We start from the raw sequence: 11,650 nt of genomic DNA on the forward strand, positions 1-11,650 counted from the left end.
TCAACATACTTCCATGATCAATCAATTCCCATTCACAATTCACAAATGAATTTGGGGGAAAACATGGGTTCAAGGGAGAAATCATCTTAATTTATCTTTAAATACACAATTCATTTATAATTCAATGTAATAAAGCTTTTAAAAATCGTTTGGCATCGAACCCATGCCAAGATTGAAGACTAGGGTTTTAGGGGAACTTTGGAGATTTGTAATCACTTTGGAAATTGGCTCCTTGAAAGAAACTAAGTCAAGGATGAAGACTACCATACCTTTTATGAAATAACTGCACGAAAATTCCTTGAAAAAGATATAGACTTGTCCTTGAGAGATTGAATCTGTCACCTCCAATGGAGGTTTCTAGAGAGAGAACTTTTGAATGGCATGGGAGGTTTTTTATTTGGGTTTTGAAATAATGAGTTGAAAATAGAGTTTAATACTTTTAAAACCCTTAAAATACTTTAAATAACTTATAATAACCATCCCTCAACTTAACTAAACTTAAAATGAATTTACCAAACCACCTCCACTTAAGCCGAACAAAGACAGCAAGCACAGGCATGACCTATGGACCCTCACCCATGGACCGTGGGTGGCGTCACGGACCGTGCTATCATTTCATGGATTGGTTCAGAAAGTTGGTTTTGGGAGCCTTAACCCACGGAGGCCATGCACGGGGCGTGGAAGGACCTACGGGGCATAGGTGCCCATCCGTAGGTCAACCCAAATTTCTAGATTTTTGGTTTTCTTGGGGTCTTGGGGTTTAGGCTTAGGTTCCTCCTCAAGGATACCTTGGGTGGTCCTTGGGGAGTTGTACCTTTACGTGTAACCCCTAAACCCCTCAACCTATGCTCGGGACAACATTTTTTAACAAGCAACCCCTCAGCAACTCAAAGACACACTAGTTAAGCTCTAGTTTCACCTATTCATTTTACGGGTCGTTACATTATCCCCCACTTGGGAACATAAGTTGGTTTTGGGAGCCTTAACCCACGGAGGCCATGCACGGGGCGTGGAAGGACCTACGGGGCATAGGTGCCCATCCGTAGGTCAACCCAAATTTCTAGATTTTTGGTTTTCTTGGGGTCTTGGGGTTTAGGCTTAGGTTCCTCCTCAAGGATACCTTGGGTGGTCCTTGGGGAGTTGTACCTTTACGTGTAACCCCTAAACCCCTCAACCTATGCTCGGGACAACATTTTTTAACAAGCAACCCCTCAGCAACTCAAAGACACACTAGTTAAGCTCTAGTTTCACCTATTCATTTTACGGGTCGTTACATTATCCCTCACTTAGGAACATTCATCCTCGAATGACACTTTAAACACATTAAGGGGTTGACGACTCAAGACTAGCAGCCCATCATGCATGCAACATGACAATTAGATATTAAATCATTTCCGAGTAAGTGAGTTCAAAGAAAAATTTGTGAACTTGAGTAAGGAAATGGATCAATTTATAAAGGAGAGAGATTCAGTAATTCAAAAGATATAAACATCGGCTTCGACAATATAATGGATCTTTAACAGAAGTGATATAAAAAGCAAATGAACTGAATAGTTCACATCAACCTAACATGAAGATTAAGATGGCTGATGTTTACAGTAATTTGTACCCACACTTTTATGTAATTAAAATAAATCTCAATAACAAAGACCTCATTGGAAAAATAATCAATAATATGCAACATATAAACCTTTTGTCAAATTAATTTAGTTAGGATGTTGATTGATAGAAATCATGAACTTGATTTTTCTCCTGAAATTGTAGGCATCGTATTTATGACTACTCAGGGAGACAACAGATTTTAAATATCTTAGTTTAAATTTTTTGCCAAATTAATTTAGTTAGGAGGCCCTAAGTAATCATTAAACTCGAAAATTTCTTAGAAGAGAACATAAGTCATAATCAAAAGCAGAAAACAATTTTTCATTCTAGTTCCCAAATTCACAATGGAACTTCTGCACAAGCTGTGTGATCCAGTTCTCAGCCACATCTAACGAGAAAGTTATGGCGTAGCAAATATTTTGGAACACAATGGAAAACAATGGCCACAAAAGATTACCAACACCTCGTCATTTTTGTTACACCACCTACTTGTATTATGATGCAACTTAGCCTAGAGTTAACAAGGACTGAAACCATATGTTTATTCAATTCCTTATATATTAGTTAACTTTTAATATGTACTAGCTAGCAATAACCTCAAATATGCCCCAGCTTAGCCAACTATGTACTTTACTTAGTTCCCCGGTTAGGAAAATAAAAAAATGAATTTTCTGAATGATTATGATAATCTGAATATATCAACAAAGGTATTACCACATGGAGGAATCAATTCAATTCATAAATTAGTAAAAAAAGCATGGGAATCAATTTAATCAATAATTACTACTTAGCACAACTTAGCAAATAATGAAATAATTACTTTTAAAATTTCCAATCCGTTTGAACATCACAAATCACTACCAAACTTATCCACAAGTGTTTGAATACCAGGGAAGTAGAAAAATTTACCAACGAAGACAAGAAAGAGAGGGATAAGAATGATTATCGTACCATCCTTAAAGCATACATGAAAAGAGAAGATGGAGACGGATAAAAGGAGACAATTTAGCCATCAAAGATCAACAAAATAGTATCGTCCGTTTATTCTTATTCTCCAAGATTGTATTTTTAAACTATATAAAACGAATATGATAGAACTCACAAATTGTAGCCACTCGTGCTAATAAAATAACAAGCAATGACAAAGAACTAAACAAATCAGTTTGAGAAGTTCCAACAACTATTGAAATCAACATCCAAGTTTATTAGCTCAAGTTCTATGACAGTTGAGGGACAAAACTGCAAAAAGACTAAGTGCGGAGAAATGCTAAATCAGCACAGGGATTTTATTACAAGGTATAAAGGCTCGGTTAAAGAGCTTATTAACTCTGAAATTTAGTTGCTACTCGCATTTTAACCAAGTAAAACATACATTGGCAACTTAAAAGTTACTCTATCCTGACATTAGCATATTTGTAGTAGCAACACATCAAACGATGACAATTTATCTTCATCGAAAATTTGTAGAAGACAAATTAAATTCATGTATTTTCAAGGATTTTATTATTTCAAAGATTCAGTAAAGGATAATCTTTGCAACTATTGAAATAAACAGCAATCTAGATAGAAGTATGGGGAAGGATAATTTGCAAGAACATAATAGATTGGGTTCTTATATTATGTTGGACAAGCATATTATGATGAATTTATTAAAGTTTATGGGGTCGACCAAAATCTTCTAAAACTGAGTATAAAAAAATCATAGAACCCATAGATAAACCAATAAATCACTAGAAAAACAACCAATGCAGTATGAAATTGACCAAACTAATGACAGACTCTAATGTAATCTGGTGTAAACTTGACTATGATTAGGTCCTATAGGCCACAAAGCCATGTTTCATTTCTTCTATAATCCCACTAAATTTCTTAACTGAGAAAAAAAAAGTTCCTACTGAAGCTTACTTGACCAACTAAGAAGAGTGAATACACTTTTAGTTTTCTTCCTTGTTATTGATGAATACAAGATTAGCAAACATGATAAAAAGAAAATAAGACGGTTCAAATACCAAAAGAGATATACAGAGTTACAAAAATAAATAGAAAAATAACATCTACATACATAGAAATAGAAAGGGAGAAAGAACATACGCCTAAAATTTGGAGAGGATCAATCTACATACCCGAAGATTGCGATTTAGGTTTTTTAGGATCGATGTTGTGAATCTGTGATGGAATATCTAAGTTGTAACTTTTAATCAGGCTGGGGAATTTTATTTTTTCAGAAAGGCGGGACTTATTTCAATACAGTAGAGAAAAATTGTTGCGGAAAGAGAAAAAAATTAAGGTTTTAGTGGCTATGTTTTAGAATTGATACTAAAAATACACTTATTGCTGGCTAATATGCATTGGCCATGGATATATTTCCACCCTTCATACATTAGCAACAATTAGTTTATTGCTGCAAAATAATTGTCGCTAAAGACCCATTTTGTAGTAGTGCTAGAATCCCCTACTTGGATTGACAAGAATTGAAATTCTTCATTATACATTTCTTCAAATTATGCATTATCTAGGATCATCCCACTATTAGCACCAACCGCATTCACCGTCTTATAGCCTCCCCCATGACATTTTCGTCAACAAGTCCATTTGTGTCATCATCAATTGGCCATATTTTCATCGCGTTGTTGGTTCTTTTCTAGTTGTTCTTTAGTCAACCCAATATTTAGAGGAGATACTTGATCCTTCCTTGTATTACATGCCTGGTTAATCTTGTTCATCTCATCAAACAACAACAACGCCACGGCAAAAAGTTGTCTCATAATACCACCCTTAATAAGTTGATCGGCAACACCTCTATTGATAGTGTTAAGACTCCAATAGAAATATTGCAAGAGCACATTATCATGCAATCCATGTGTAGGAAATTTGAGAGGTAGATTTTGAAACCTCAACCACGCTTCATGAATAGGTTCACCATCAATCTGTTTGAAATTTTGCATGTTATCCCTCAACCTCACCATCTTCGAGGGAGGACAAAATCATTCATAGAACACTTCTGGGAGTTCCTCCCAAGAAGTAATAGAGTCTCTTGGCATATCGGTCAACCACTTTGTTGCTTCCCCTACTAGAGAGAAGGGAAACAAACGATGTCATATTGACTCTTGAGAGATATTATTGAAGGAGAATGGTCCACACACATCCATAAAATTCCAAATGTGATCATGAGGTTCCTCATGAGAGAGTCCGCTGAAGAAACCTTTCATTTGGAGCAGCTGAAGAATTGTCGATTTAAAAATAGTGTTTCCCACAGTTGGGGGCAAACGAATAGCACCAACACTACCTATTTGATCAACATTGACATCGTTCAAGTCTCTGATGTCATCATTGTTTCCATGTTTACTCACATTGCTCCCGTTCACACTCATTTCTTCACCTATTGAGAGCAAACAATAAAAACACTAATAAGAAAATTCTGCTACAACTAAATTAGTTCACAAAAACACTTCAATAAAAGAATTTTAAACACCAATCACCGGCAGTGGCGCCATTTTTTATAACGCTCAACTAGACCTTTTATAATTTAAAGTCTAGGCGGTCACCAACAAGTATAAACCCAACGATGAGTTTTTATCGATCACACAACGAGTGATACGATAAAAAATTCAAGTATGAAGTATTCAAGTGTTCTAATTTCTTGTAGAACGGAAGTAAATAACACGTAACATAATATAAATTGATAGGTTCTAATGTTCAATATCAAGTGAGTTTGGTAAACAATTGTTAACGAAAATAAATAGTATGGAGTTTGAATAAGTATAAAGAGGACCTTAAGATAGTGTGAGTAACTGAACACAAATTTCACTTTATGGATAGTTCTGAATTGCTTTAAGTTGTTGAATCTCAATGGTTAGGATTGGTTTTTAATATAACAACTATCTTTCAATCAACTATCTTATTTCGAGAGGGTTCCTTCGAACCTCAAAAATCTTCACAATACAAAACAACCCAATTCCTTAACTTAACCCACTTTATCAAGTTGGCTTATAGAGACATAAGCCAATACAGTTATCAATCATTTATTCTATTCTACGCAACATTGGCAAGCAAACATCAAGAGCTAAGACTAGAACTAAATTTATAACTTCAGTTCATAGATTCAAATGAATAAATGATTGATCCCATTTCAAAACAACATTAAATATATCAATTAACAATACCCATAAGCGAATTTATGTATTTAATTACATAGTCACACCCGTAAGGAAATGGGGTTTAGCCTATCATAGCAAAAAACAAGAAATTGTTGCCAAAATGATGTTCCATCGGATTGAAAAAATCGCCAATACTCAACACCGAAATTAAGACTAGAATCTCAAATCCTCAATAATCTAAGCTCAAAATCCTCTTCAAGAGTATTCAATAATGTCCAAGTATATGTAAAACTCTAAATACTGGTAAGACCCTTTTTTCTCTTTTTCAGAAATGAATTTTGATATTTCCAAACACATCCCAAAGTTTCAGTACGAGGGCTCACTCGGCGAAGTTAGTTGGGATCTCCGAACGACTCGGCAATCGGCCAAGGGGCACCTCTTCTCGCGTTTTGGCTTAACTTCTGCACCTAATTGTTCTGTTCATTTAGGAGAGCTGGGTCAAGCTTGTCGTTCCATTTGGCGTATCACCGAAATGCTCTCTTGATAACTGAGTTGGCTTAGTTCATGAGCCAATGTGCTGGACATTTTGGCGAGCTGAAGGCTCACTCGACGAGTCGCTGGTGGCTTTTGCGAGCTTTAGCCTTTCTTTTCTTTATATTTTCAAACTTTGTTTGCTTCTTTTCGCATTGTAATGTCCTTGCCTTGTTCTTAAGCCTTTATTGCTGCACATGAATAAATTAACATCAGTTATGAACACAAAATAGGCATCAAATGCACTAATTCATTCAATAATAATCCCTAAATGAGTCAAGATTCCCGACTCGTCCACAAAGAAACTTCTTACTACCTTTACCGAAATTAGGGGAGGTAATTTTTCAATTACTTGGACTTTAGCTTGATCAACTTCAATACCATCCCCAAAAAATTTTGTACCCAAGCACAAATCCTTCTTTCACCATAAAGTGGCACTTCTCCCATTTGAGAACCAAATTCGAATCAACACCCCTTTTTAATAACCATCTCCAAATGATTCAAGAACTCTTAGAAAGAGTCTCCAATGATTGAAAAATCATCCATGAACACTTCAATGGAATCCTCCACCATATCCACGAAGATTGATAACATGTACCATTGAAAATTAGTCGGCGTGTTACATGACCCAAAGGGCATTCGCTTGAAGGCAAATGTTCCATAAGGTCATGTAAAAGTTCTTTTCTCTAGACCCTTTTGTGCAATGGAGATTCGTTTATATCCGGAATACCCATCAATAAAGCAATACCACCCCTTTACTGAAAGACTATGAAGTATTTGATCGATAAATAGTATTGGGAAATGAACATTTTCGGTCCATGAGTTAAGCTTCCCATAGTCCATACACACATGCCACCCGTCATGGGTCTAGTAGAGACAAGCTCAACCTTTTCATATGGAAATACCATGATACCACCTTGCAGGAACACATTGGACCTGACTCACCCAATGTCTGTCCACAATTGCAAAAATCACTCCCACGTCTAATCACTTTATAATTTCCTTTTTCACCACTTCTTGCATTAGGGGGTTTAACCGTCGTTGATTCTCAATGCTTGGTTCGCAATATTCAGTCAAATAAATTTTGTGAGTGCATAAACAAATTGAAATTCTCACGATGTTGGAAATTGATCATCCCAAGGCTCTATTGTGCCTCTTCAACACCACCATTAACAACTGAACATGATATTGTTCAACATCACTTGAAATAATAATCGGGAGTGTGTTTTTAGTCCCCACAAAAACATATTTAAGATGTGATTGAAGTTCCTTCAATTCCAATTTTGTTGTCTCAATAATAGTTGGCCTGGCTAGTGGTGCTTCTCAACTAGACAAATCAAGATCAAGCTTCATTTGAAACAAAGTGTGTAAGCTTACACCCACAAGAGCAACAATAACTTCATCATAGTCGCTAATTTCAGCTTGATCATAACTAAGTAGCACTTGAGCCAATGATTCCCCATAATACGTTGCATCTCCAAGACTTGCCACAACTTCATCAGTCTGATCCAAGTGAGATACAACATGCATATCACTTGAATATTTCAATGATTTATGAATATTGAGGCTAACTACTTCATCATTAACTCAGAACTTCAATTCACCACATTCCACATGACACATCATTTTTCTGGTGACAAAGAATAGTCTACCAAGAATAACCGGCATGACCAAAATCAAGCACTACAAAATCAATGGGGAACACAAATTTATCAACATTTACTAGGAAATCATACACCACACCAACCAACCTTTTTATTAAATGATTAGCCATTAACAACCTCATGTTTTTTGGTTTGGGATTAACAAGCGCAAGCTTATTAAATATCATTAGAAAATTTACTCGCACCAAAAGTGCATGGAAGAGTAAAAGCTCACGGATCATCTTTCTTGAGGAGTGTATTCTTTGTCATTAACCCACTACATGTTTGTGACATTTCAATTGTTTCAAAATATATCACCCTCTTATTCGTCATCAATTCTTTCATATATTTGGCATAACCCGGTAGCTCAGTCAAGATATCCACCAATGGTATATTCACTTTAAAATCATTCACTATTTCCACGAACTTTTGTAATTTTGCATTGTCATTCTTCTTTCTTAATCTTTGACGAAAATGAGGCTTTATATTTATTTGAGGCAATGTGGTTGAGTCCTCAGCACCGTATTACTTCACATTTGACTTTGTCTCACCTTCAACTCTTTTTGCTTATGTCTTACTCATTCCTTAGGTGATTCATCATCGACAATCACCCCTTGAACATCTTCATTATCGGGCGTAGTTATTTCTTGAAAAGTTTCCCCACTTATAGTAACTATGACTGAAATTCGGGTGGCATTCCTCTGACTATCATTTGCATAATTCGTTAAATTCTTATAAGGATTAGTACACACAAGAGCACTCAGTTCTTTCATCTTTTCTTTGAGTGACTTAACGGAGGATGAATGTGAGATTACCTTTGTGGAAAAAGCCGACCATCACTTTTTATTCCTTGCAAAATCATATTTGAACCCTTCAATTTGTCGAGAATATTAGTCAACAAATCATCGGGTTGTGTACTCATTGAATCATGTAGATTAAAAGGTTACACATATGGAGCATCTTCACATTCCCTTTTGTACCAACTTTCATAATTATTTTTGGTACAATCTTGATTTTTGGCAAGCCTTGGATAGCTTAGCTGAAAAACCTCCGACGTTTCACCTCTAACGTAAACCACATCATCATACACTCTCTGAGACATTGCATTCACTAAATTTTCCACACCTCCAATAACACATTCGGATAATATATCAATGCTACAAAGAGATTTTAAGTTGGTGGTACCATCCACCCAAGAGATTTTGGCTTTAATTAAAAAAACCTTAAAGTCTAGGAAAGTGTTCTTTCTCTAAACTCACTTTCTGATAAACTCTCAAAATCAACCTATTAAAATTTATATCCTTTGGGATATTTATAATTTCCCAAAAATTGACCCAAAATTCACTTTGTAACCAACTTGGCCATATTAGTCAGGCTCGCCAAACCTGATCGGTGACTCGCCCTTCGCTCCTCAGCTCGCCTTATGATGCTCTAGGCTTCAATGTTTGAACTATAGTTGACGAACTTGTTTGACTCAGCATTTCACGATCGATAAATCGCCGAATACCACATTTGTTCACCGTTCCAACGTTAATTCTTTGCCTTGCATATAGTCGCTTTGAGCGATGTGCATCAGGACCACAATTCTTGTTCAATGCATCTCCTTTTCTACTGGAGTCCATCAATATTCGTTGATAGACACAAGTGTTATGCACTGTCAGTTTGGGTGAGGTCGTGCTAAAACGATGATCCTCCCTTCATGTTAGGCAATAATCAATGTTCACTTAGCACTTTTTTTTGTATTTTTGGCAATTATTTTAAACAATACTCCTTGCCTTGTCCAATTGCCTTCATAGATGCAAATCATCAATATTCTATTATAAAATGACAAAGTTAGGCATTGCGGACAATAATTATTCAGCTAAATGGACCTTAAATGAGTGAAAATCTACCATTCATCAACACCCCAAACTCAAACTTTTGCTTTTCCTCAAGTAAATCGTGAACACAATAAGCTCAATAAGGGTATCTACAATAGTACTCAATGAGAGCTAACATGCAAGGGTCATAGCAAGATTACTCTCAATAGCATGTTACCCTCAATCATGATCAACGAGCTTTAAATGATGACTTACTAGTCTCAACACAAGTTCAAGCTCACTTTAGCTTCTTGTCTAATGAAAGAATATGTTTTAACAAATGCATTCAAGTGCCCACACATCAAGAATGATTCCATGCTATCACGAATCAAACCAACAAAGGTTATAAAAATCGATGCAACTCTCACTCTCTCAAAAGAGAAACACATGCAATCTTTGTCCCATAGGTTTGTCCATATTTTCCAATTATAACAAAACCTAGTTCATGCATGATTTAAAGGGTTTTTTAGGCTTGTAATAGGGCTGAGGGTTAAGGTATGGTCAATTTGGATTCATGGATTATACACATTTTAAAGAATTGTTGCAATCATCATTAACTCTTCTCATGTTCTTTTCCTTCTTTTCCCATTTTTAGAACTCAAACTTTGACTGTTCACTCAATTTATTTGAAATCCCCTATTATTGCATTCACTTCTCTTTTACATTCTCATTTTCCCAAGACTCATCCCATTGATATCAAAATTTTTTATCAGGAATGGTTCCTTCTTTTTGCAAAACTTTCAGATTTGAGTCTCATTTAATCTTTCTTTTACCTTCACTTGGCTTTCATTCTTCCTTCCTTTCCATACCCCAACTTAGTCTATTTTCCTAAGTTGGCTATTAAAATATCACAATGCTTCTATAAGGATTTTTGGTGAGAAGGTAGGGATAATTTGGTTCCCTCATTGATTTTTTCCCAAGATCATGTCTCACATTCACCAAGATTCACACAATTGGACACTCAAGTCAAATTCTAGGACTCCACATGCATGCTTTGAAGTAAAAAATCACCCAAATGATACTTCAAAATACACTCATTTAACACATCTAAAAAAAAACCGTACGTGCGATGTTCAAGCTCACATACAAATGTAGCTAGTCAATAAAAGATTCAAAGAGATCGCTCAAAGGTGTAGCCACATCGATTTCATTCTCGCAACCAACATAATGCATCATGAGTACTATTAAAGACATCAATATTGAACACAATCGATCCTCAAATTTTTATCAATGAATTTTTCAAGCATTTAACAATATGAACTCATGGGGGGGGGGATGCAACATCAAGGGAGAATGAAATACAAATAAAGAGACGCACATTTACCCAAAATAGTACTCTAATATAATTAACAATAAAACTATAACGGATCAAAACATGAAATAAAAAAATACAAACAAAAGGAGAATATTGGCATGGAGGCCCTCACCCTACCAAAAATAGAATGTCGTGTCCTCAATGAAAAATAAGTAAAAGTGTTGGGAGGCTGAGAGAAAGGGTCCTCCTGATAGCTATGCATGTGGAGCACCCTCATCTTTAGCCTCTGGTGGTAAAACCTTAATAGAGGCGTCGATGTCCGGTGATGAGTGGTAGATTTACTCTCATTTAAGGTCCATTTATCTCAATAATTAGTGTTCTCAATGCCAAAATTTATCCTTTTCTAACAAAATATTTATGTTTTGTAGCTATGAAGAAGGAAGTGACTGAAGTTTGAAATAATGGCCAAAAATACACAAAGAAGTGCAAAGTGAACATTGTTGATCTCCTAAGATGAAGAGTGGATCGCCAACTGAGCACGGCCTCTCCCAAATTGATAGTGCATAAAACCTGTGTCAACCAAATGAGGTCGGAAAGCTCTAGTGGTAATGGCGATGCACCGAATTAGAACGATGATCACGAAGCACATCATCCAAAGTTACA

This window comes from Solanum tuberosum, unplaced genomic scaffold (assembly GCF_000226075.1).
Source record: "Solanum tuberosum cultivar DM 1-3 516 R44 unplaced genomic scaffold, SolTub_3.0 scf00212, whole genome shotgun sequence".
Taxonomy (NCBI): Eukaryota; Viridiplantae; Streptophyta; class Magnoliopsida; order Solanales; family Solanaceae; genus Solanum; species Solanum tuberosum.